The sequence below is a fragment of the Zea mays genome, chromosome 2 (genome assembly GCF_902167145.1).
Source record: "Zea mays cultivar B73 chromosome 2, Zm-B73-REFERENCE-NAM-5.0, whole genome shotgun sequence".
Taxonomy (NCBI): Eukaryota; Viridiplantae; Streptophyta; class Magnoliopsida; order Poales; family Poaceae; genus Zea; species Zea mays.
In genome coordinates this window covers 102,189,691-102,216,417 of record NC_050097.1, presented here as the reverse complement: position 1 = coordinate 102,216,417, position 26,727 = coordinate 102,189,691, and the positions used below count along the sequence as shown (strand labels likewise).

General features: G+C 42.1%; 2 long non-coding RNA genes across 2 annotated transcripts; both read right to left on the bottom strand.

Annotated features, from left to right (window-relative positions):
* Positions 1 to 4,403: 4,403 nt before the first annotated feature.
* On the bottom strand, positions 4,404 to 6,616 carry LOC111590878 (uncharacterized). The gene is made up of 2 exons (XR_002750016.2): positions 6,421 to 6,616; positions 4,404 to 4,579 (listed from the first exon to the last, which is right to left on the bottom strand). It is a non-coding gene; the product is annotated as an uncharacterized lncRNA (long non-coding RNA).
* A 2,083-nt stretch (positions 6,617 to 8,699) lies between these two features.
* Positions 8,700 to 10,912, bottom strand: LOC111590877 (uncharacterized). Its single transcript, XR_002750015.2, has 2 exons — positions 10,717 to 10,912; positions 8,700 to 8,875 (listed from the first exon to the last, which is right to left on the bottom strand). It is a non-coding gene; the product is annotated as an uncharacterized lncRNA (long non-coding RNA).
* Positions 10,913 to 26,727: the final 15,815 nt, after the last annotated feature.

Genomic DNA, 26,727 nt, shown 5'->3' with positions numbered 1-26,727 from the left:
GATTAATTAGGAAAGCTAGTGGAGGACTACCTTACCCGAAAGGGGCAAGGGCAGTAGGGGAGTGGTCAGTGTAGGGAGGTCCTTGGTTGATTTTGCTGCGATGGCGGTCAGGCAAGAACCCTGCATTGGAGCTTCCTATAAACTGTAGCGGGTTTTCTGAAGCTAGTGGAACTTTGTAAAGGCCTCATAGTGTTACCCTGCCTCGCCTCCTCGGTAGAGGTGTATGGGAAGTCGCGATCCCTTGGCAGATGGGTAACATGACTTGTGGGTAAAGATGCACAACCTCTACAGAGTGTAAAACTGGTATACTAGCCGTGCTCACGGTCATGAGCAGCTCGGACCCTCACATGATTAATTTATGGAACTAAATTCAATTTGTCATATGCATTGCATCGCAGGTGATGTTGTTACTTTTGTTCTACTACTTAATTGGGTTGGTATTTACTTATACTTAGTAACTGCTAATAAAATTTTGACTAACTTTAAAAGCAATGCTCAGCTCTAACCATCCTCTTTGGTAAGCCTTACACTTCACGTGATCTCCCACCTATGGCTAGTTCATGCACATTATTCCCCACAACTTGTTGAGCGATGAACGTATGTGAGCTCACTCTTGCTGTCTCACACCCCCCACAGGTCAAGAACAGGTACCGCATGATGAGGCGCATGGAGGATGCTGCGATGAGTTCGTGAGAGAGATCTAGGCCGTCGTCTCCCAGTCAACTTTGGGTTGCTGGACCGTTGTCTCCTTATAATGTAATTATTTATTTATTTTGTATAGAACTCCTGTTATGTAGTAAAGATGTGACATTCGATCCTGTGCCATGAATCATCATATGTGTGAGACTTGGTCCCAGCACACCTGGTGATTATGTTCGCGCCCGGGTTTTGGACCCCCTAAAATCCGGGTGTGACAGAAGTGGTATTAGAGGAATGTTGACTGTAGGACGAAACCTAGATAGAACTGGACAACCCTTATTTACTTACCTCTGCTACTCTGATTCTTTTCTAAACTTATCTTAATCTTTTCTCATATAATTCCGCTTACTCTGATTATTCTTATCTTTTCTTTCTAAAGACAAGTGTGGATTTCACACTTTGAAATCCTGTACCTAAAGTGACCTTTAGGAATAGGAGACCTACTCTTAGGAAAAAAAAATCAAAACTATTTTTATAAATATTTGTATACTTGAGTGTTTGTTCTTATGATACTTGTATGATTTGGATCTTTGATTGAATGTGATGGGTTGTGGAGTAATGTCCACAATTACATCTGCATATACACATAGGTATAAAAAATATATATATTTATAAAATAACTAGACAACCTAGATTATCCACATTAGAATACATCTAGCTTCAGATATTTATCTTATCCTAAAAGATCCCATTCTAACCAATTTATCTTATCTTAAAAGACTCTCTCTAATCCTAATAGATTCATCTTATCATGAAAGATTCATTTTATCCTAAACACTATTTATCTGATCCTAAAGTAACCACCAGGACCTAATCCAAAATAATGAGATCTTAACTAGTTTAATCTAGTCGTACCAACCTAATCTAGATTCTATCTAATCTATTATGATCTAATCTAGAGTAAGTTACTTAATGATGGTACAAAGGATAAAGTCAAACTCCAAATCCACTTAAACTTAAACTAGTGACCCAGATCAACTCGGCCATACCCAACAACTTGACCTACATAACAGATGTATCTTAGCCTCTTGTCCCAAACCCGGATGGAGACACCAAAGACCAAGACTGGAGAAGAAAAGGATCAACGACATCAAGAAAGGATAAGCACCAACTCAAGTCTTCAAAGATCAAGTTGAATCGCCAGCGGAATCAAGATCCACAATCTTGGATAGAGTCTTTCCTAGCCCTACCCTTTCATAACTAAACCTATCTATACTTTAAAGACATCTTATTATCCTACATAATAAAGTGGATATTCATATATAGACCCATGCTTTCCTAATCGCCTACTAATTTGTGTTATAAACTTGAAACAAAAAAAACTTTATCTAAAACTACTTAGAAATTGAAACCTAGACTACAAACCAAACTTGCTGCATCCTCTTTCTACTAATCTCGAGGACGAGATTTCTGTTAAGGGGGGTAGGATTTGTAACACCTCAAAAATCCCATTTTAGGAATTAAAAAAAAAGAGGTTAAGCATAAAAATCTAGAACAAGTATGTTTGCTAAAAGATTAATGATATTCAATCCACCGACTAAAACAGAGTATTTTTCCCTTCATAAAAATATAACAGAAAAAAACTTTTCAAAGTATTTATGTAACTCTTACTTTATTCTAAATATAAGTAAGTAGTGAATATTCAATTTTAGTTTATTATTAACTTCTTGATCATAGAATAAAAATAATATTCTTCTAAAATGAATGATATGTATGTGCATAATGGAAACAATTGCATTAGGGATCAAAATAATTAAATATAAGCGTATGAAAATAAACATAAATAAATTCATATTGTGATCGTTGTGTGCTTCATATTATTTGGATATTTAAAAACAAATCACAATCAAATTTGAATTTGGCATGTGAAAATAAGGGGGGGGGGGGAAATTGGAAAAAGAAAAAGAATAAAGAAAAAGAATGCCGCATGGGCTCAATTCCCTAAATCCGGCCCATTTCCTTGTTCCGCACAACCCTGGTCGTCACCCGCGTGCTGCTGTCGCGTGGGCCCGCCTCGTCAGCTTCTTCCTCCTTCCCGTCTTCCTCGCGCGCTCCCCGAACGGACTCCGCTTCGTGCGGGGCGATTGCAGGGCGGACTCCGCGCTCTGGCGCGTGGTATCCGGTTGGGGCCGCTGCTCCTTGGGCCATAAATGACGACCGTCGTGACCCCCTCATCTCATCCACCTGTGCCCACATCCGAGCACAAGCACCGTAGCCGCCACCGTTGGGCCAGGGACCGCCGCGGCTTCCTTCCCCTCTTCCATTGTCTCTTGCACGCAAACATAGACCGTCACCGACGCATGGAGTAGGAGGGTGCCGGGTGAACGCCGCCGTGAAACCTAGCCTGTGAAGCTCAGAATTTCTCGCCGTCGGCGTGCGTCGCGCCGCGCCGTGAAACACTTCTTCGCCGGTCACCAAGCTAGGTACGTTACCCACCCGCGTACTCGTCTCGTGCCTCGCATCGTATAGAAGCAACTCAATCGGGATTTAGGGCGTCGGGGGTTGGAAAACCAGACAGCTCCGGCGAGGTCCGCCGATATGGTGGGGCGGCGCCGCTTCGCGCGACTGGACTTGGGGTAGACGACGGCTGGGCATCGCGAGCCGTTCATTTGTTGAAGATCGCCTTAGATTAAGTGAGGATTAGAACTGATTTGGGCCATCGATCGTTCATCGGGCGGTTCTGGTGTCTCGGTAGGATTAGGTCTAATCTAGACCGTAGGATGTCGATCTAACGGCACAGATTGGCCCGTACCTCCTTCGCCGTGGAAAACTTTCTAAAGAGTCCTTGGAGTCTTGGTGATTTAACCCGCCGTCCACCCATGACTATGGATTGGGTCTCAGATTTCTCGCGCAAAAGTCCCTGCTGTTTCCTGTATTAGTGTGCCCAGTCCAAGGAGTTAAGAAATCAGATAAATGGTTTTAGAAAATGATTTTTAATGCAAAAATAAAGGCTAGAATTTGTTTAATTCATAGGAAATTCATATGAAGTCCAAATTAATCCATTCCAATTCCTATAATCCTATAATAATGTTGTTATCCCCCTGTATCTCTGTTTTTGACATGAAAATGGTATTAAAATTTATCTCTTAATTAATCTCGTATCAAATACATAAAACCTTAAGAAATTGATAACTCCTCCGTTATAACTCCGATTTGACCCGTTCAAGTTGCGTTAGTCTCGTATAAATATTTACTATGAAATAATAGCATTTATTATACCATGTCCCATTCTTTTATAATTAGATCTTTGTTTAACTTATGTTGGTTAGTCTCGTTAAACTACTCATCATTATAATCTACTAGAATATAATATATGGTCAATTTATAACTTATATTTAAGTTGAGATAATTATTTATAGAATAATATAAAATATAATTTATATTAACCAATTTATAATATAGTTTAATATTTTAATCACACAAATCTTCTATACAATCATAACTCCGTAATCATAACTCCGATCTTAGTAGTTCTCGATCCCGCGATCTCGTAGCGACGTGTAGATTATTACTATCCAGTTTGTTCTTGTAACACCCCGGGATCCACAAACACACCAGGATGCTACTAAACTACACATCTAACATTCATATATAAAATTTCGACAGCATCTCCTTTGAAAATTGCATAAACGGGGGAAGCAACAAAGTATAAATAGATATCATGATAAGAAAACATATAAGACATTAAGAATCTGCTAGCAATGGGAAGACAACCATAACAACAATGAACTGAATTAATCAGTGTGCACGACTAGTTAAAAACAAACATCCTTTGACAAGAAGTTTCTAACTAAATCATGGCTGTGTCTGGGTTGCATTATTATGAGAGTGAAGGTGGATGTGCTGCTACTTCCCACTCCCCTTGATGAGCAACAAGCACCTGCATTGAGTAATGCAAGAGTGAGATGAAACATCTCAGCAAGCTAATTGTTCTGACGAGATATCTAAACCACAAATTGAATTCATCAACATTTTAAAAGAGTCACAACAATAAAAAAAATCAGAAATACTTGTAGATATAGAACTCAGTAGTCCCACTATAACCAATACCATCTCATTTCCTCGAACAACCACAATAGGTTCTATAACACTTCCCTGCGTCAACAATACCTGCAAATATCACTTCAATGTATGCATAGGAATGCAATGTGTAGGTACTCTATCTTCATACCTCTGGGGGTATAAAACCACATCATCTGCAAATATCACTTCAATGAATGCATATGAATGCAATGCATATGTCCTCTGCCTTCATACCTCTAAGGGTATGAAGCCGCATCGTACCCCTTCTCGGGCAACGTACGATGCTAAGTTGTACCGGTACGGTCGGACCATAGGTCACGACAAAACTTCATATGCAAATGAGTCATGCAATGTATATGGCATGCTACATTTATCAATAAACTTCACTTCCTTCAGATACAACACAAACCTCAAATAATACTTCATTTACCTTCAGATACAATACCAACCTCAAATAATACTTCATTTACCTTCAGATATGTGAATTAATCTCGTGAGTCATACTCAAATCATAATCATCATCAATATATGATTGAGCATCAGTATAATGCAAGCAAGTAAAGCATCACCATAGAGTCCAATTATGAAAGAATCTGATACTTCTGAATATTAGAGTGTAGGCAATAGAAATAACAGGTCAGAACGGATGCAACCACCGCTACATTCACTTGCCTTCATCGAAGAAGAAGAAATGTACTAGACATGATCTGGAGTGTAGCCACCTGCTAGTGGGCATAAAACTTAGTACAAATATTTCACAAACATTTGCCATCAATCAACAAAACACTCCTACAATTGAAACCAAGACCCAGTGGAAAGACTCCCACCCTGAACCACATGCCATACAGCAACAACGCTGTTTGTTAATTTTGTATCTTTAAAATTAAAACAGCAGTGATATCAAACAAATACTCTAGGAGTATCTACACAAAATACTCTACAACTTTAGTATTCAATAGATAATTAAATTCTGCCATCTACAAGTTCTAAAACATCTAACAAGATAACTGACTGAACCTGTTTTAGACAGCAGTATGGTTAACTTTAAAATTCGATATCTCCCAAACTACTGAACCAAAAATTATGAAATTCTGCTGGAAGTAAGAACTGTTATCCCTCTACAAAAGTCTCCATAGTTGGAAGAGCCAATTCGGCCATTTACTAGATGAAACCCACCAGTGAACAGACCCACTCATTTTTGTCAGGTAAACAGGAACAGCCACAGTAAAACAAACATAACTGGAGTTTCACAAATCATATGAATGCACTCTTTAACAATCTGGAAAGCTTATGAAATTATCTACAACTTCTTTTACCAACCCACAGTTTAATTCTGTTGATAAAATTTCCTAAATCTTAAGAGAACAGATTCTGCACAGAATTATGAGACTGAAAAACTGCTATAGTAAAACTGCAATAACTTTCTGGTCGGATGTCCGATTGAGGTGTTCTTCGCGGCCACGGAAAGATCTACAAATCATCTACGACTCATACATAGACTTTTCATTTTTTTGAGGCCACTAAGACCACGGAAAACTGGCATGAACAGAAACTGTCGAATCTGCCATTCTGCAGAAAACTAAATTCGGGATCAAAACCTAACCCCACATCAAATCCAACCTCTAATCCTTCAATTCCCATGATCCACAACCTCCAAAAGCCTATAATTACAGGGAGGAACAAGGATCTCATCCATACCTAGGGTTTCCCCAAGAAATCTTCAAGAAGAGATGGGGAAGAACATCTCCTTGATCCTCTCTTCCTCTTCAATTCAACGTGCCCCTCCTTTTCTCGATCCTTGCTGCGTAGGGGAAGATCTTGGGGGAGGAAGCAATGGATGATGGCTGCCATAGGGGGAGGGGGCGTCCAGCCAAGGGGGAGAAAAGGGGGTGGCGGCCAAGAGGGGGGGGGGGTGAAGGGAAAAAAAGGGGTGGCCACCTAGGGTTTTTGTGGGAGAAAGAAACGACGCCTCAGATGACTTCTATCTTTGCATCCAATGGCCCACAACCCTTTACCTCATCCACGCACCAGAGATTAACTTTTGGTCAACATTTTTTTGGGATATTACACTCTACCCCCCTTAAAAAGAATTCGACCTCGAATTCGGCCACTCCAAGCAAAACACCCAAGGTACCCCATATAGCACCACAATTCAAAACATGGATCAATTATTGGTCTTAATTAACACAAGAACTTCTACCTTGGACTAATTGTCTAAGGAAACTACACGACCTGACATCAAGCATGAAACAACATGTAATGAAGCTCAAAGCATGTCATAGTTGCAATCAACACTACAATTTCACACCATCAAATTTGGATGCAGCTATACATCAACATCAATGTCTTAAGACAACACTCTTTTATGAAGGGGTAATATGGACCAAGCACAACCCTTACCAACTTCAACCATTAATTTTAATTAAATGGTGAAACATCTACACCCGACGAATGTATAAGAAGATCAAACACCTCACCTTAAAGCATCATGAAACAAGTAGTTCCATTGGAACAAAACTCCTAATCTTCCTAAACCTTATTCTTGCCATCATGAAAAGATAATCATGTAATCTAACATTCCTTGCACCCCACCAAAAGGGAGAAAATCTATAGAACTAATGGAGCAATAAAGCCAAAAGAAGCCAATAACATCTTGTGCGGCATAGTTTTTCGAAGAAATGCCAAAAAACTCTACATAGAGCACTGATAGCCCAACAACAACACAATACTTGCTTAACCCATGTCACTATACTTCATTCAACATCTCAACTAAGAAAAATATCCAACTAGTAAGGATAACCTACACATAATATAAGTCTTCATCTACTGTAGTTCAGAAACTTACATTTCATTCTATCATACGATGCACTCAAAGTACCAGACATACAAAGTCAATAATAATAACCCCTAATCCTTCACACATTTGACAAACATATTAAGCTGATGTAAACACCACATCATCTAGGAGTAGGTGACTAGCCACACCCAACCAACTCTAGGCTAGGCAAGGACTTCCTTCAAACCAATAGATAGGTGGTCTAAAAAAATGGCTCCACAAGCATGCATCGAAAAGGGAACCATCAGATCCTCAATGTATCAATACATAATCAATGGATCAAGAGAATCAAAGATTTATTCTACAATTAGTATGACTAACAGGCAACCACTTTAAACCACATCTAGGCTTTGTGGCAACTAGAACACACAATATGAGAGAGACATGTAAGCCATTCTGGCTATGAAAAGACTTCCCCCAAAAATCCATATAAAGTACCAATATTCATTTCTTTCAAAACTGGTTTCTCAACATAAACAATCATTCTTTGCAATGATAGTTGGAGCTATCCACCAACCGCTCAACAACTTAAATTCAAATTGATGATTACCTTGTACCCCAAAACACGCAATTCACACTCCTCTTAGAAACATCCACAATCAAGCATATATAACAATATTATTGTAATAAAACTCAACCATGAAAAACATGGTGAAAACAACATAGGCATACTTGTATATCACAAGCATAATAACAACTTCATTCTCACCAATGACCAGCGATACCTACCGCATTAATAAAACAATATCAAAATTTCAGAAATAAATTATATCAAGCATTAAGCCATAAACAACTTACCACATCACCGTAAAGGAATAGGGAGGGGTGAAACTATTGTCATCTGCACTCCAAAGACATTAATATATATCAAAGATATTTGAACCCATACCCTTCCTATATGTGCAAGTGTGTCAAATTTATCTTCAAATTGCCAAGAATCTAAAGCCTATGCTTTGATACCAACTGTAACACCCCGGGATCCACAAACACCCCAGGATGCTACTAAACTACACATCTAACATTCATATATAAAATTTCGACAGCATCTCCTTTGAAAATTGCATAAACGGGGGAAGCAACAAAGTATAAATAGATATCATGATAAGAAAACATATAAGACATTAAGAATCTGCTAGCAATGGGAAGACAACCATAACAACAATGAACTGAATTAATCAGTGTGCACGACTAGTTAAAAACAAACATCCTTTGACAAGAAGTTTCTAACTAAATCATGGCTGTGTCTGGGTTGCATTATTATGAGAGTGAAGGTGGATGTGCTGCTACTTCCCACTCCCCTTGATGAGCAACAAGCACCTGCATTGAGTAATGCAAGAGTGAGATGAAACATCTCAGCAAGCTAATTGTTCTGACGAGATATCTAAACCACAAATTGAATTCATCAACATTTTAAAAGAGTCACAACAATAAAAAAAATCAGAAATACTTGTAGATATAGAACTCAGTAGTCCCACTATAACCAATACCATCTCATTTCCTCGAACAACCACAATAGGTTCTATAACACTTCCCTGCGTCAACAATACCTGCAAATATCACTTCAATGTATGCATAGGAATGCAATGTGTAGGTACTCTATCTTCATACCTCTGGGGGTATAAAACCACATCATCTGCAAATATCACTTCAATGAATGCATATGAATGCAATGCATATGTCCTCTGCCTTCATACCTCTAAGGGTATGAAGCCGCATCGTACCCCTTCTCGGGCAACGTACGATGCTAAGTTGTACCGGTACGGTCGGACCATAGGTCACGACAAAACTTCATATGCAAATGAGTCATGCAATGTATATGGCATGCTACATTTATCAATAAACTTCACTTCCTTCAGATACAACACAAACCTCAAATAATACTTCATTTACCTTCAGATACAATACCAACCTCAAATAATACTTCATTTACCTTCAGATATGTGAATTAATCTCGTGAGTCATACTCAAATCATAATCATCATCAATATATGATTGAGCATCAGTATAATGCAAGCAAGTAAAGCATCACCATAGAGTCCAATTATGAAAGAATCTGATACTTCTGAATATTAGAGTGTAGGCAATAGAAATAACAGGTCAGAACGGAAGCAACCACCGCTACATTCACTTGCCTTCATCGAAGAAGAAGAAATGTACTAGACATGATCTGGAGTGTAGCCACCTGCTAGTGGGCATAAAACTTAGTACAAATATTTCACAAACATTTGCCATCAATCAACAAAACACTCCTACACTTGAAACCAAGACCCAGTGGAAAGACTCCCACCCTGAACCACATGCCATACAGCAACAACGCTGTTTGTTAATTTTGTATCTTTAAAATTAAAACAGCAGTGATATCAAACAAATATTCTAGGAGTATCTACACAAAATACTCTACAACTTTAGTATTCAATAGATAATTAAATTCTGCCATCTACAAGTTCTAAAACATCTAACAAGATAACTGACTGAACCTGTTTTAGACAGCAGTATGGTTAACTTTAAAATTCGATATCTCCCAAACTACTGAACCAAAAATTATGAAATTCTGCTGGAAGTAAGAACTGTTATCCTTCTACAAAAGTCTCCATAGTTGGAAGAGCCAATTCGGCCATTTACTAGATGAAACCCACCAGTGAACAGACCCACTCATTTTTGTCAGGTAAACAGGAACAGCCACAGTAAAACAAACATAACTGGAGTTTCACAAATCATATGAATGCACTCTTTAACAATCTGGAAAGCTTATGAAATTATCTACAACTTCTTTTACCAACCCACAGTTTAATTCTGTTGATAAAATTTCCTAAATCTTAAGAGAACAGATTCTGCACAGAATTATGAGACTGAAAAACTGCTATAGTAAAACTGCAATAACTTTCTGGTCGGATGTCCGATTGAGGTGTTCTTCGCGGCCACGGAAAGATCTACAAATCATCTACGACTCATACATAGACTTTTCATTTTTTTGAGGCCACTAAGACCACGGAAAACTGGCATGAACAGAAACTGTCGAATCTGCCATTCTGCAGAAAACTAAATTCGGGATCAAAACCTAACCCCACATCAAATCCAACCTCTAATCCTTCAATTCCCATGATCCACAACCTCCAAAAGCCTATAATTACAGGGAGGAACAAGGATCTCATCCATACCTAGGGTTTCCCCAAGAAATCTTCAAGAAGAGATGGGGAAGAACATCTCCTTGATCCTCTCTTCCTCTTCAATTCAACGTGCCCCTCCTTTTCTCGATCCTTGCTGCGTAGGGGAAGATCTTGGGGGAGGAAGCAATGGATGATGGCTGCCATAGGGGGAGGGGGCGTCCAGCCAAGGGGGAGAAAAGGGGGTGGCGGCCAAGAGGGGGGGGTGAAGGGAAAAAAAGGGGTGGCCACCTAGGGTTTTTGTGGGAGAAAGAAACGACGCCTCAGATGACTTCTATCTTTGCATCCAATGGCCCACAACCCTTTACCTCATCCACGCACCAGAGATTAACTTTTGGTCAACATTTTTTTGGGATATTACAGTTCTTATGTTTGGTGTGATGTTAATTTTATCTATACCATGTTTGCTTGTATTGCTACCACTAGCAGTGCGGTCACGAGGATCCGAAGAATCACCCTGGTAACTGGAATCTCAAGTGCTAGGCAAGTTGTGCCCTTGATCACTTCTTTTTACCCACTCATGTTCTAATTAATCATAATGATCTGCATAGGTTAATTTTGATGGGACCCAATAGGTTACCCTAGTTTGTCTATCTTTATACCTTGTTTACCACTAAACTTTTTGGGTAGTACTTGCTAGTGCTTTATGTGGGTTTGGGTATGAAGATACATTATTCATGATCACACTTTTATTATCTGCTTATTATCACTGTTCATGATAAGATCATTATGTTAATTGGAACATGGAGCGACCACCCGGGAAAACAGTGCTACCACAAGGGTTTATGGACGCCCTGGGCTGATTAATTAGGAAAGCTAGTGGAGGACTACCTTACCCGAAAGGGGCAAGGGCAGTAGGGGAGTGGTCAGTGTAGGGAGGTCCTTCGTTGATTTTGCTGCGATGGCGGTCAGGCAAGAAACCTGCATTGGAGCTTCCTATAAACTGTAGCGGGTTTTCTGAAGCTAGTGGAACTTTGTAAAGGCCTCGTAGTGTTACCCTGCCTCGCCTCCTCGGTAGAGGTGTATGGGAAGTCGCGATCCCTTGGCAGATGGGTAACATGACTTGTGGGTAAAGATGCGCAACCTCTGCAGAGTGTAAAACTGGTATACTAGCCGTGCTCACGGTCATGAGCAGCTCGGACCCTCACATGATTAGTTTATGGAACTAAATTCAATTTGTCATATGCATTGCATCGCAGGTGATGTTGTTACTTTTGTTCTACTACTAAATTGGGTTGGTATTTACTTATACTTAGTAACTGCTAATAAAATTTTGACTAACTTTAAAAGCAATGCTCAGCTCTAACCATCCTCTTTGGTAAGCCTTACACTTCACGTGATCTCCCACCTTTGGCGAGTTCATGCACATTATTCCCCACAACTTGTTGAGCGATGAACGTATGTGAGCTCACTCTTGCTGTCTCACACCCCCCACAGGTCAAGAACAGGTACCACATGATGAGGCGCATGGAGGATGCTGGGATGAGTTCGTGAGAGAGATCTAGGCCGTCGTCTCCCAGTCAACTTTGGGTTGCTGGACCGTTGTCTCCTTATAATGTAATTATTTATTTATTTTGTATAGAACTCCTGTTATGTAGTAAAGATGTGACATTCGATCCTGTGCCATGAATCATCATATGTGTGAGACTTGGTCCCAGCACACCTGGTGATTATGTTCGCGCCCGGGTTTTGGACCCCCTAAAATCCGGGTGTGACACAAGGTACGTTTCCAGACTTAGTACATTGTTTTGGAGTACTAACATATATTGTCTAAGTGCTAGAAACAGAGAAAAGAAGAAAAGATAAGAATTGCAAAAGACTTGGCTTGGTGTAGCCAAAGTCCAGCTCGGCTTGGCACACCGGACTGTCCGGTGGTGCACCGGACAGTGTCCGGTGCGCCAGGCCAGCCTCCAGTGAACAGGCCACTATTGGGAGAAATCGGCGGCGTACAACTATAAATCACCGGACTGTCCGGTGAGCCAACGGTCGCCAGCGCAACAGTCGGCCGCGCAATCCGGGGGCGACGCGTGGCCCGCGCCAATGGTCGGCAGGGGGCACCGGACTGTAGGAAGGAGATCGGCATCGGACCGTCTACAGTGACTGTCCGGTGTTCCGTAACAAACAAGACGAGCACGGGGTGGTGACAAGAAACAAGGCTCGACTTATGGCAAAAGGTTATGCCCAAGTCGTAGGTTTGGATTTCGAGGAGACTTTTGCTCCTGTGGCTAGGCTAGAGTCTATTAGAATATTATTAGCCTATGCCGCTCACCACTCTTTCAGGTTGTTTCAAATGGATGTGAAGAGCGCTTTCCTCAATGGGCCAATAAAGGAGAAAGTGTACGTGGAACAACCCCCTGGCTTTGAGGATGACAAGTACCCCGACCATGTGTTTAAGCTCTCTAAGGCGCTCTATGGACTTAAGCAAGCCCCAAGAGCATGGTATGAATGCCTTAGAGATTTCTTAATTGCTAATGCTTTGAAGGTTGGGAAAGCCGATCCCACTCTTTTCACTAAGACTTGTGATGGTGATCTTTTTGTGTGCCAAATTTATGTCGATGACATAATATTTGGTTCTACTAATCAAAAGTATTGTGAGGAGTTTAGCAGGGTGATGACTCAAAAGTTTGACATGTCAATGATGGGCGAGTTGAACTACTTCCTTGGGTTCAAAGTGAAGCAACTCAAGGACATCACCTTCCTCTCCCAAATGAAGTACACTCAAGATCTTCTCAAGAGGTTTGGGATGAAGGATGCCAAGCCCGCTAAGACACCGATGGGAACCGACAGACATATCGACCTCAACAAAGGAGGTAAGTCCATTGATCAAAAGGCTTACCGGTCTATGATAGGTTCCTTGCTTTATTTATGTGCTAGTAGACCGAACATTATGCTTAGTGTATGCATGTGTGCTAGATTTCAATCCGACCCCAAGGAATGTCACCTTGTGGCCGTTAAGCGAATTCTTAGGTATTTAGTTGCTATGCCTTGCTTCGGGATCTGGTAACCAAAGGGGTCTACCTTTGACTTGATTGGATATTCAGACTCCGATTATGCTGGATGCAAGGTTGATAGGAAGAGTACATCAGGGACGTACCAATTCCTAGGAAGGTCCCTGGTGTCTTGGAGCTCAAAGAAACAAACCTTTGTTGCCCTATCCACCGCTGAGGCCGAGTATGTTGCCGCAGGACAGTGTTGCACAAAACTACTTTGGATGAGGCAAACCCTCCGGGACTTTGGCTACAATCTGAGCAAAGTCCCACTCCTATGTGACAATGAGAGTGCAATCCGCATGGCGGATAATCCTATTGAACACAGCCGCACTAAGCACATTGACATCCGGCATCACTTTCTGAGGGACCACCAGCAAAAGGGAGATATCGAGGTGTACCATATTAACACCGAGAACCAGCTAGCCAATATCTTTACCAAGTCATTAGATGAGAAAACCTTTTGCAGGCTGCGTAGTGAGCTAAATGTCTTAGATTCGCGTAACTTGGATTGATCTATAGCATACATGTGTTTTATGCCTTTGATCATGTTACTTTATGCATTTATGAAATTTGTTGTTTATTTTTGGTGCTCAAGTTGTGCAAGGGATCCCCAGACCTCACAAGTCCATGTGTGAATGATGCACATATTTAGGGGGAGAAGTGTTATAACTTGACACTTTGAGACTAACCCTTGTGTTTGAGTTACTTGATGTAGTCTCAAAGGTGCATTGAAAGGGAAAAGGTGAACTTGGACCATGCAAAGACTTCCACTGCACTCCGGTATTAGTGTACTCACCTCCAAGTTCATTCTTATGCTCTTATTGTTTTTTGCTCTTAATTGACATTTTTGGTGAGGCAATGGGGTTAAAGGGCCAAAAATGATCCTGTTTTGGTGCTTAATGCCAAAGGGGGAGAAATTAAGGCCAAAGCAAATGAATCAGCTATCACTTGTGAATTTTGAAAACAATAGAGTTAGAACTCTTGACTTGTCCAAAATATTCTTATTGCAAAATTTGGTCTCTTGTTGGGAGAATTTATGATTATGGGAAAAGGGGGAGTTTTTGGATCTTGATCAATTTCACTCTTGGAATATCTCTTTTTATGCCCAAGTGAGTTTGACTTAGAGATAGGAAAATGAAGTTGATTTGCAAAAACAAACCAAGTGGTGGCAAATAATGATCCAAATATGCCAAATTAGAGTCAAAAACAATTTGGTCCTTATTTGCATCAATGTTGCACTTATTTTTGTTGCTTTTTGATGTGTTGGCATAAATCACCAAAAAGGGGGAGATTGAAAGGGAAATGTGCCCTTGGGCCATTTCTATAATGTCCAACACATTTTAAGTGAGTTGATTATGTGCCAAACAAGCAAGAAGTGCAAATCATGTAACAAGGTACGTTTCTAGACTTAGTACATTGTTTTGGAGTACTAACATATATTGTCTAAGTGCTAGAAACAGAGAAAAGAAGAAAAGAAAAGAATTGCAAAAGACTTGGCTTGGTGCAACCAAAGTCCAGCTCGGCTTGGCATACCGGACTGTCCGGTGGTGCACCGGACAGTGTCCGGTGCGCCAGGCCAGCCTTCGGTGAACAGGCCACTCTCGGAAAAAATCGGCGGCGTACGGCTATAAATCACCGAACTATCCGATGGTGCACCAGACTGTCCGGTGAGCCAACGGTCGCCAGCGCAACAGTCGGCCGCGTAATCCGCGGGCGACGCGTGGCCCGCGCCAACGGTCGGCAGGGGGCACCGGACAGTGTACGGTGCGCCATCTGGCCCAGAGATGCAACGGTCGTCTACGCCAGAATAGGAAGGAGATCAACACCGGACCGTCTACAGTGACTGTCCGGTGGCGCACCGGACTGTCCGGTGCGCCACCCGACAGAAGGCAAGGATAGCCTTCCTTGTTGGCCTCCAACGGCTCCTAGCTGCCTTGGGGATATAAAAGGGACCCCTAGGCGTATGGAGGAGCCACCCAAGCTTACGAGAAACATTCTAAGACTCCAAGACTCCAACTTCACGCATTCAATTCTTTGAAATAGTGACTTGAGATCCATTTGAGTTGAGAACTCCGTGCGTTGTGTTTTGAGCTCAAGTTGTGACTTGTGTGCGTGATTGTGCTGTGGATTTGAGTCTTGTGTGTGTTGCTCTCCCCTCCCTTACTTCTGTGCTTCTTTTGTGATCATCATTGTAAGGGCAAGAGGCTCCAAGTTGTGGAGATTCCTCGCAAACGGGAGAAAGACTAAGAAAGGAAAAACTGTGGTATTCAAGTCGATCATCGGATCACTTGAAAGGGGTTGAGTGCAACCCTCGTCCATTGGGACGCCACAACGTGGAAGTAGGCAAGTGTTACTTGGCCAAACCACGGGATTAAATCGCGTGTCTCTTGTGTGCTTTCTCTTTGATTGTCTGTGTTCACAGGAGCTCGTCTCAAGCTACTTAGCCGTTCTAACTTTCATAACTAAGTTTTGTGGCTATTAGTGTTGAATTTTACAGGATCACCTATTCACCCCCCCGCCCTTTAGGTGCTCTCAATAGTTTTGCCCCACATATGTGTGGGAGCAAGCACTTTTCGGCCCGCCCAAGAGGCCGCAAAATGAAGACCAGCAGCATGAGTTGCCAAGGGCAAATATTAATGCACTACAGAACCCAAACCCATGGCAAGGAGGCAACAGAACACCCAAACGCCCACCTACCGCCATTGACATAATAAGGAAAGATATAGCTGGGGTGTTTTGAGATAAGCTAGGAGTTAGCATGACCCCAATGGGACAGACATATCAGAAACGTTATGATAGTCGATTTGATTACCACCTATACCCCAAGGAATAAGAGTAACCGATTTTTCAAAAAAATTGGGTGATCAAGGTATAAGCACACATGAGCACATAGGCCAATTCCTAGCACATTTAGGAGAATTGCATGATACAGAGGCATTCACGTCCGTTTATTTGCATTGTCTATAACTTGGACTGCATTCGCTTGGTACGCCACACTACCTCCTAACTCTATTTTTCATGGGGGATCTAGCGCAGAAATTTGATGATCATTTTTTCTCTGGCGGTTATGATATAGACTTGGTAGACCTAGTACCTCTGTGGAAAGAGAAGGACAAGTCGGTTAATTACTACATTTGGAGGTTCCGAGACACAAGAAACTGATGTTTCCAAATTCACCTTGTAGAAAAACAACTAGCAGGATTAACTTTTAATGGAATGCGATACTTCCTAAAATAAAGATTAGAAGGCATTCAATTTTTTACGCTAGCTCAATTACACCTGAGGGATTTGGCTTGTGAAAGACGAAGCAAAGACACTACTAAAATGGCTCGTCACAACGTCCATATGGTAGATTGTGACCTAAGTGGCTCGGACATTGAGCCACAACAAGTGTACACCGCTGGCATGGTTTGGCCAATGCCGGACAAATCCTCAGTTTGTTCCTCTCTACAGCCAGCTCAAAAGAAATGATAAGAAGGGGTTAAATTTACATTTAATGTTGGCAAGTTTGACAAAATATTTGATGAGTTACTCAAAAGTGGCAATATTAAAGTAAATCATACTATTCCATATGCTGATGAGATTAAACGTCGTGCTTATTGCAAGTGTCATAATTCGTTCTCTCATGCCACTAATGATTGTAATATATTTCGACGATAGGTCCAATCGGCCATTAACAAGGATCGATTAAAATTTCAAGAAATGCAGGTGGACACAGAATGCTTTTCAATGAACATGATCAGTTTTGACGATAAAAAAGTCATCGTTCGGCCTAATACGACTGATAAGGGCCAAGGCAAAGAGAACATCATGGTGACTCGCGAGAGGCCAATGAAATCACCAAAATTTCATGTAGGAAAGTGGTTGTAGAGAAGACCCTCGATGGAGGGAGACATTGAAGATCACCATCTTAGCCTCCAACACTAAGGGGGTAGGCGCAGGCGGATGACCAAGTGTAGCGCCCTGTTCTACGCACCGCATATGGTCCATCATGTAGGCACGGATAGTCCATCTCGTAGACATGGATTGTCTAAGACACCGCTAGACAGTCCGAACGGGTCTAGCGGACAATCCGGTGGTACCTAGGAGCAGCAATGACCACGTACCTTCAAGCCATGTCAACTAGAGATAGGTACGTGGAAGACAAACACATCAAAGCTAGCCCAGCCATTGATGAATCATTATCCGAATATGTCAAAAAGAATCCCAGTCCCTGCAATCGATCAACAAAACGACCCCATTCACCTTCCCATAAGAGACATGTAGGATCTATTGAGTCACCTTAAAACAATGTCCAATTGATACCCAATATAACCACGTGGACACCTCCACCCCCATATCCATCTATGTCGTATCAGTATGCATACCTGCTACCACCATATGTCCCAAATCAAATGTTGGGCCTACCACCATATCCATATGGGATGCCACAATACCATGCTTGGGGGGCACCCTAATTGGTTGGGACCACGAGTACAAGAATGATTGAGTTCGCCTCAATTTGGTCACCAGGCACAGGTCCAACAAGGATGCCGGACTACTTGGCCACAAAGGCCAACCAATCTCATGTAGAGAAAATATTCATGAGTGCACCTACCAATGCCAAAAGAACGACAAACGAAGATATCATCAAGATAAGCACAACAAATGTCATTATTCAGGGCAATAACGAAGGGCCAATGCTTTTTGGTAAATCGGCCAAGATAGATGAGGGAAAAGACATCAGAACCACCAGTAGGACATCCGACCAAAGTACTCTGTTGGGGACTTGTTCTCAAATGCTATGAGTTTAAGAACAAGGCAACACAAAATGTTAAATGTTAATATCCTTCGTCCTTCGAAGCATTATTTCCCTTAGGATATAACGATCTTCGGACGAAGGCCACGAAAGACATACCTTCATTATCACAGTATACATTAATGTAAGACAAAGCATATGAAACATGAAGAGGTAACGTGAAAGATAACAGGAATAATCATATAAAAACATTAATATAACTTTTTTATCTTATTATGGAGAAATGGAAACAATATTAAATTACAAATGTACCTTCGGCTTGACAGAAGGTAAAAGTACGAGCGTGACGCACGAGTGATTACAAGTTAGCGTGAACAGTACGGGGGTACTGTTCATCTATTTATAGGCACAGGATGCAGCCTGTGAGAAATTACATTCATGCCCTTTACATTTATTATTGATTTATATATAATTCTATGAGGACTAGATAGCCTTTTCCCCTTTAAGTCGGTTCCTTTTTCCGCCATTTAGCCGAAGCTCCCCTGCGCGTAGCTTCGGAGCAACTCCAACCTTCGTCACGATCATGCTTTTTACATTGTACATGCTTTTAGCCCGAGTTTGAAGGTACCTGTTCATACGTCACACTTGGAAGATATTGTTAAATCACATTTTTGAGGACCTTCGGAGGACGAAGGCCCCCAATAGTAGCCCCTCACAACATTAATTTGTTTAGGATAACGAATTAAAACTGCGACATGGACGAAGGCCTTAAGCCGAAGGTCCGAAAAAACACCTTCCCTTTGCTAGAATAGCAACAGTCAATGACAGGCGGGACCCTCCAACTCGGGGCGCGTCGAGCGTATAATTAAGAACTCACCCTGCCCACATTTGGTACGCTGTTTGTGCCACTTGCTTTATTTGTTCAATTTTATAGCTCTTGCTCACCACCACTTGCTTAGTTTCTCAAGCTTTCTAAGCTTCGGTTTGAAAGACACGTTTTCGTCATTTCCGAAGAAGAGATGTCTCAAGACAAGAAGGTTGTTTATGAGACGAAGCTAATCGAAGAGGAGAAGCTTTTTGAGCAAAAGAAGGCTGTGAATCCTTATATAGCTGGGTTTTTAGAATCAATGGCAAAAACAAATAGAGAGAAGATAACTAAGGAGATTCTGGAAGGCCTGTCTGAAGATACTGGTGACAGTGATAGTTATGATGCTGAAAGTGGGGGTGAAGATTCGGAGGACTGGCCCTGGAGGCCAAGTCATTCGATTATCGGAAAATCGACCATCAAGCAAAGTCACCTTGAGAGCATGAGAGGAAGATACTTTCGAGATAAGTCTATTGTGGGAGCTGGCGGAGACAACAACGTCCCTTGCCCGGAGGAAGACGAAGTTGTGATTTACCGAAGCTTCTTCAAAGCTGGGCTTCGGTTTCCATTGAGCAGGTTTGCGGTCGAAGTGTTGAAAATTTATCAGATCTTCCTTCATCAGATAACCCCCGAAGCTATTATTAGAATGGGAATTTTTGTCTGGGCTGTGTGAAGCCAGGGACTGGAACCAAGCGCGAAATGTTTCTACAGTATGCATGAACTTACATATGAGACGAAGGCCATGGTCAAGGTACAATATCACAATAACTTTGGCTATTATGGATTTACTGCCCACCCCAACGCAAGCTATCCAGTGCCAACATACTGAAAAAGGTGGCCTAGGGCCTGGATGGTGGAATGGTTTTACGTGAAGAATGACTTGAAGGCAAGAGAGAATATTAAGGAAGTTATTATGCGCCGCATTTGGTCCCGCTTCGGCCTTCGAAGGCCGAAGGTTGAAATCGATGAAGCCGTCGAAGCATGCCAGAAGGCCTTTGGTACTGTATGCTTCTTCATTGGTACAAGAGACTTGATTCAAGAACATATAGCATACAGAATATGGCCGCTTTTAGATAGCCGGGAAATGCCGAAAGAGACCATCACCGAATCTAATGAAGGTGAACTGGTCCGGCTGAAGTATACCTTTAGATATGGAGATAAATTTGATGAACCAAATGACGACTGACTGAAATGTATCGAAGCCACAAGTGATGAACTGCTTGGGTCTTACTCCAAGGTAGAAGATAACACATTATCCACATCCTTCGGGGGCAGAGGAAAAAAGAGATTGAACAAAGTTTTTGATGCCATTGGTTCTGTTTATCCCGACTACTGCTACCCGCTGCAGGGACGGGGAAAAAAGAGGAAAACTGCTGCTTCGGCCAAGACTGCTACTTCGGCCATTCCAGATGAGCCTGCACCGAAGAGCAAAAAGTTGAAAGTCCTTACCCACCGGCCACGTTATATTGAACCGGCTGTGGTGCCTGAGTTTGGCGGGGAGACTTCTTCAGCTGCTGATTCAAAGGAGCCCATTGCTCCTACGCAGAAGGCCGAAGAACCGGCCATAATGCCGAAGGTACCCTCAACCGAGCTAGCTGAGTCAAAGACTGATAAAGGTAAGGCCGAAGAGCCAAAAATCGAAGGAACAAAAACGTTAGAAATTTTAAGCCCTTCGGTAGAAGTAACAGTGCCGAAGGCACAAAAAAGTCTTGCGGCAACTCCAAAAAGAAGAAGGATGGCAAATGTACAAGACGTGCTAGAAACAGTAAAGGCTTTAAGCTCTACTCCTTCAGGGGAAATCGGCGAACGTTTAAAAGTGCAAACCCAAACTGAAACAAAACCGGCCAAAATTGGAGTTGCCATAATCCAAGCTGATACCGAAGCTGGGCCTTCAGAGTCCGCTAAGAAAAAACCTTCAGAAATTGAAAAGAAGGCAGCAGAGGAAGAGGCTATAGAGCAGACTTTGCATGAAAAAGTTGCTACTCCTGCTCCCAAAGCTTTAAAAGAAAGTATTGAATATATCATCCGGCATGCTTCGGGAAAAAGACTCTCTAAAGAAGAAGAATGGGAGGCTCAACACTATGCCCAAAAACTGAAATATCCGAAGGGGGCACTAGTGTTCAATGGTAGCGGGGAGGAAGATTTTTTGTACTGTCTCCCGGATAGCAAAGAGACATCTGTTTGGCGGGAGATGGGTAGAAGCTTCAGATTTCCAACGTTAGAAGATGGCCTCTCAGTACTGTCGAAGGATGAATTGGCTGACAGTTTAGCATATAATAGCATAAAGGTATGAAAATCAATTTTGTATTTCAAAACGAATTACTTCATTTGTTTATACTTAATGTTGTACTCCTCTTGCAGGGCTTGATCCTTAGCAATGCCCTCAGAGCCCAGAAAAACATCGAAGATGAAGGGTGTACAATGGCTCTGAACAACCTTCGTTCAGAGGTAATTGAACTAAGGAACGAAGGTCTTGAGAAAGACAAAATATTAATTTCGCTGGTTAACAAAATAAAAGAAGACGAAGCTAGTTCCAAAGCTCAAGCTGAGGCCCAGAAGAATGAAATCGAAGACCTTCGGAAACAACTAGCTGAGGCCAACGTAAAATGCGCTATCGCTGAAGCTGATAGAGATGCCAGCGAATATTGGAAAAATTATTTAGAAAAAACAGTTGCAGAACTTCGCGCATCCAATTAAAGATGTTTTGAAAAATCTGTGGAGTGCGTGAAGAAAATAAAGACTAGCTTCGCCAACGTGGGCGCTTATTCAATCGAAGATAACTTTATACGAGGCGACGCTGAAGGCGTCATCGAGTGGATCAGCGGAGAAGCTGAAGCTTTTGAGGAAATTCTAAGTGATCGCGGGGACGTCTGCACGTTCTCTGGTGCGAGAGGAGTTTCAGCTATCCTGGAGAAGGCGGGTTGTAATCATGTCAAAACTTTGGCCTAGGCCGAAGCTACCCTCTCCGTGGATGAAACTAAGGATCCTTCGGCTGAAGCAAGCTCTCTGGGCGGGAAATTTTTCACTGATATCTGGGAGAATGGTGGCCGAGAAATGGCCCATGAAATAATGAAAAAGAGCAAAAAAGATATTTACGATGCTCGGGAAGCACAGAAAAAAGCCGAGAAAGCTACAGAACTCAAGAGACGGATAGGTATTGTTTAATGATTTTTAGCTTTGTTGTTTGTTTTTGTAGCTTCGAACTGATTGATTTTTTCTACGGCAGCTGAATTACCTCCTCCACCGGAGCCATTCGACCCACTGGCCGACCCAGAAACAAAGAAAGCAATTGAAATCATCAATATGGCCGAAGCTATTGTTGACGAAGTTGTTAATGAGCTGCTTATCGAAGCTGCGGAGAAAGTTTTGAAGGAAGAATAGTAGTTATTGTAAAAGTATTTCTAGACTATTACTGTAACATTTGCTAAACCAAGTCTGTAATATTCGATGTGTATAGTTTTGAATCAAACATGTAAACTATTTTGCAATGCACTTCTTTGCGATGCATGAAACTTTTATATACATACCGTTTTTGAGCCTTCGGCGAAAAAACACCTTCCCTTCTTTTCATGCTTCGTAAAGAAGAATTTTTATGCCTCGCGAAAACATCCATACTTCATAAAGAACATCCAAACTTCGTAAAAACAACAATGTTTTGTAAACAATAGATCCCTTCTTCCACATCGGATTTGATGAAGCTGCAATTCTCAGTTTACTTTGTGCCCTGGCACCTTTTCATTTTTGTAAAGCACTCTCCGAAGATCATTTCCAATTCATGTCAATGATGTGATATGATGTATGATGTGATGCTATGCGATATGATGCGATGATATGATGCAAAGAATGATGCTAATGCCGAAGACACATACGCACACCGAAACTCAATCTCTGCGTCCCCTTAAGAACGATCAAAATCTCTTTGCCGTTTATTTTTCGGCTTCACCGCTTATTTTTCGGTGTAAGTTCTGCATCCCCTTAGGAACGTCTTTTGAACTTCTTCGCCTCCTATTTCAGCGGTATTCTCGTTGACTTTTTGCGCTTCGCCTTATATTTCGGCGGTATTTGGCTCTGCATTCCCTTTGGAATGACTTTTGAGCAGAAAACTTACACTACGCTCCTCTAGGAGCGGCTTTTTGTAGCTTCGTCAACTTACGCTGCGCTCCTTAGGAACGACTTTTTGTAGCTTCGATGAAACTTGTACTATGATTTTTAGCTCTGCATTCCCTTAGGAACGTCTTTTGAGCTTCAACAATTTTTGAGCTTCGTAGGTCTGCGGAGAAGATATATTTCATTCTGGCAGAAATGAAGCTATTACAAGAAATCAAGACCATGTTTACATTTATTGTTCCTTATTGAAAACAAAATGACAATAAGCATAAAAATGTTTCAGAAGTAGGATATCTCTCAATAGGTGTGCTTTGATTCTGGCACAGTACTGTTGACTGTGCGGGCTTCGGATTCCTCCCTAAATTCCCGTTGCTGTTGGGAATGCTGGCGCCCTTCTGGCTGCTGGCTTCGGGAATAGGTTGGTTGTAATGGTGGCAGAGGCGGGAGTTGTGGTCAAGAAGCATGTGAATTAGCCGAAGCGACAGAAGCTGCAGGATGATTGTTCACATACTCTGGTATGTAAGGAGAGTGACACGAAGCAGTGTGTAAGACTAGCTTCGGCTGGTTCTACCGGGCTTCGGCTTCTGCAATTTCCTTTTATTTCTGAATGGTGACATGGCACATTCTTGTAGTGTGGCCCTTGTCCTCACCACAGAATAAGGAGTAAATCTTTCTAGGTTGATCCCCAAACCTTCCTCCGAAGCCCCTGGCGCCTCTGCCCCTTGGGGCTGGTGGTCTGAAGGAGCTTTGCTGTTGCCCCGAAGATTGTGAGGTATATTGTGACCTCTGAGACTGACTTCCTTTGTCATCACTTTGAGTGGAATTGTTGATTGACCTGACATGTCTCGGATGGATTCCTCCTCCGAAGCCCCTGGTTATTTCAGAGAATCTGTAAGCTTCCTCCCTTCTTTGGCGGAAGTCGTTGTCAGCTCGGATGTACTCATCCATCTTCTAAAGCAGCTTCTCCAGGGTTTGCGGGGGCTTCCTTGCGAAGTACTGAGCCATAGTTCCTGGCCTAAGGCCCTTAATCATGGCCTCAATGACAATCTCATTGGGTACTGTAGGTGCTTGTGCCCTTATTCGCAAGAACCTTAGTACACAGGCCTGAAGGTATTCTTCATGGTCTTGCGTACATTGGAACAGGGCCTGAGCTATGACTGGCTTCGTCTAAAAGCCTTGGAAACTAGTCACAAGCATGTCCTTGAGCTTCTACCACGACGTAACTGTCCTTGGCCGAAGGGAAGAATACCAAGTCTGGGCCATGTTCCGGACAGCCATGACGAAGGACTTAGCCATGACAGCCGCATTGCCTCCGTATGAGGATATTGTTGCCTCATAACTCATCAAAAACTGCTTCGGATCTGAATGCCCATCATACATTGGTAGCTGAGATGGCTTGTAAGATTGTGGCCATGGGATAGCCTACACTTCTACTGCCAAGGGAGAAGCATCATCAAAGGTAAAGGCATCATGATTAAAATCATCATACCATCCGTCCTCGTTGAATACGCCTTCTTGACGAAGCTCCCTGTGTTGGGGCCTTTGCTCTTGTTCATCTTGAGCAAGATGACGTACTTCTTCAGTGGCTTTGTCAATTTTCCTCTAAAGATCAGTCAGCCGCGCCATCTTCTCCTTTTTTCTTTGTACTTGCTGATGGATGATCTCCATGTTTCTGATTTCTTGGTCCAGCTCCTCCTCCTAGAGTGTTGAGCTGGTGGCCTTCCTTTTCTGGCTTTGGGCCTCTCGGAGGGAGAGAGTCTCCTGATTTGGGTCCAGTGGCTGTAGTGCGGCAGCCCCTGGCGCTGAAACGTTCTTCGGCGGCATGACGAAGGTTAGTGCTTGCCGAAGATGGTCGAAAAGGGTTCACCGGAGGTGGGCGCCAATGTTGGGGACTTATTCTCAAATGCTATGAGTTTAAGAACAAGGCAACACAAAATGTTAAATGTTAATATCCTTCGTCCTTCGAAGCATTATTTCCCTTAGGATATAACGATCTTCGGACGAAGGCCACGAAGGACATACCTTCATTATCACAATATACATTAATGTAAGACAAAGCATATGAAACATGAAGAGGTAACGTGAAAGATAACAGGAATAATCATATAACAACATTAATATAACTTTTTTATCTTATTATGGAGAAATAGAAACAATATTAAATTACAAATGTACCTTCGGCTTGACAGAAAGTAAAAGTACGAGCGTGACACACGAGTGATTACAAGTTAGCGTGAACAGTACGGGGGTACTGTTCATCTATTTATAGGCACAGGACGCAGCCTGTGAGAAATTACATTCATGCCCTTTACATTTATTATTGACTTATATATAATTCTATGAGGACTAGATAGCCTTTTCCCCTTTAAGTCGGTTCATTTTTCCGCCATTTAGCCGAAGCTCCCCTGCGCGTAGCTTCGGAGCAACTCCAACCTTCGTCACGATCATGCTTTTTACATTATACATGCTTTTAGCCCAAGTCCGAAGGTACCTGTTCATACGTCACACTTGGAAGATATTGTTAAATCACATTTTTGAGGACCTTCGGAGGACGAAGGCCCCCCAACATACTCTATGCCCTGATGGTGCCCATCGAGACTAACATGTTCTCAAAAGCGCAAATTGCAGCGCCTAAGAGCAAAAGAAAGCAGGGAAAAGGTGATAGACAAAACATTTAAAAATACACATACACAGTACCTGCCACCACATAAGAGGTGAAAACCAAAGGCCGCAAAACCAACTCAAGTGGCCACAAAAATAGAAAACGAAACAGCAGCTATGCAATCTCCTGTAGCTACCGCGAACAGTCTGGCTCCAGCAGCCAGACCGTCCGAACCAGGCGCGAACTATTTAACCCGTGAGTCTGGACCATCAGCACCTCACCGAGAAGCCTCCAACGGCACGCCAATACCTGTTGATGAGGATGACTTACTAGGAGAGGACCTGGTCGACTACAGAGCCTCGCCCGAGCACCTACGTATTGATGTTAATGTGATTACATTTTTAGCTGATTACACGATTAATGGTGACGATGAACTTGCAGTTGCTCAATTTGATTTTAGTCCTAAAGACGTTGTCTTCACCAAACCAAAAGGATCAGTCAATCATTGTCACACCCGGATTTAAGGTCAAATCCGGGCGTGAATCAAATGTGTGCTAGGGTCAAGTCTCACACATATGATGACTCATGGTATAGAAACGAATGTCACATATTTAATATATAATAGGAGTTTTGTACAAAATAACTAAATAATTACATCATACAAAGACAACGATCCTCCACAACCATAGTTGATTGAGAGACG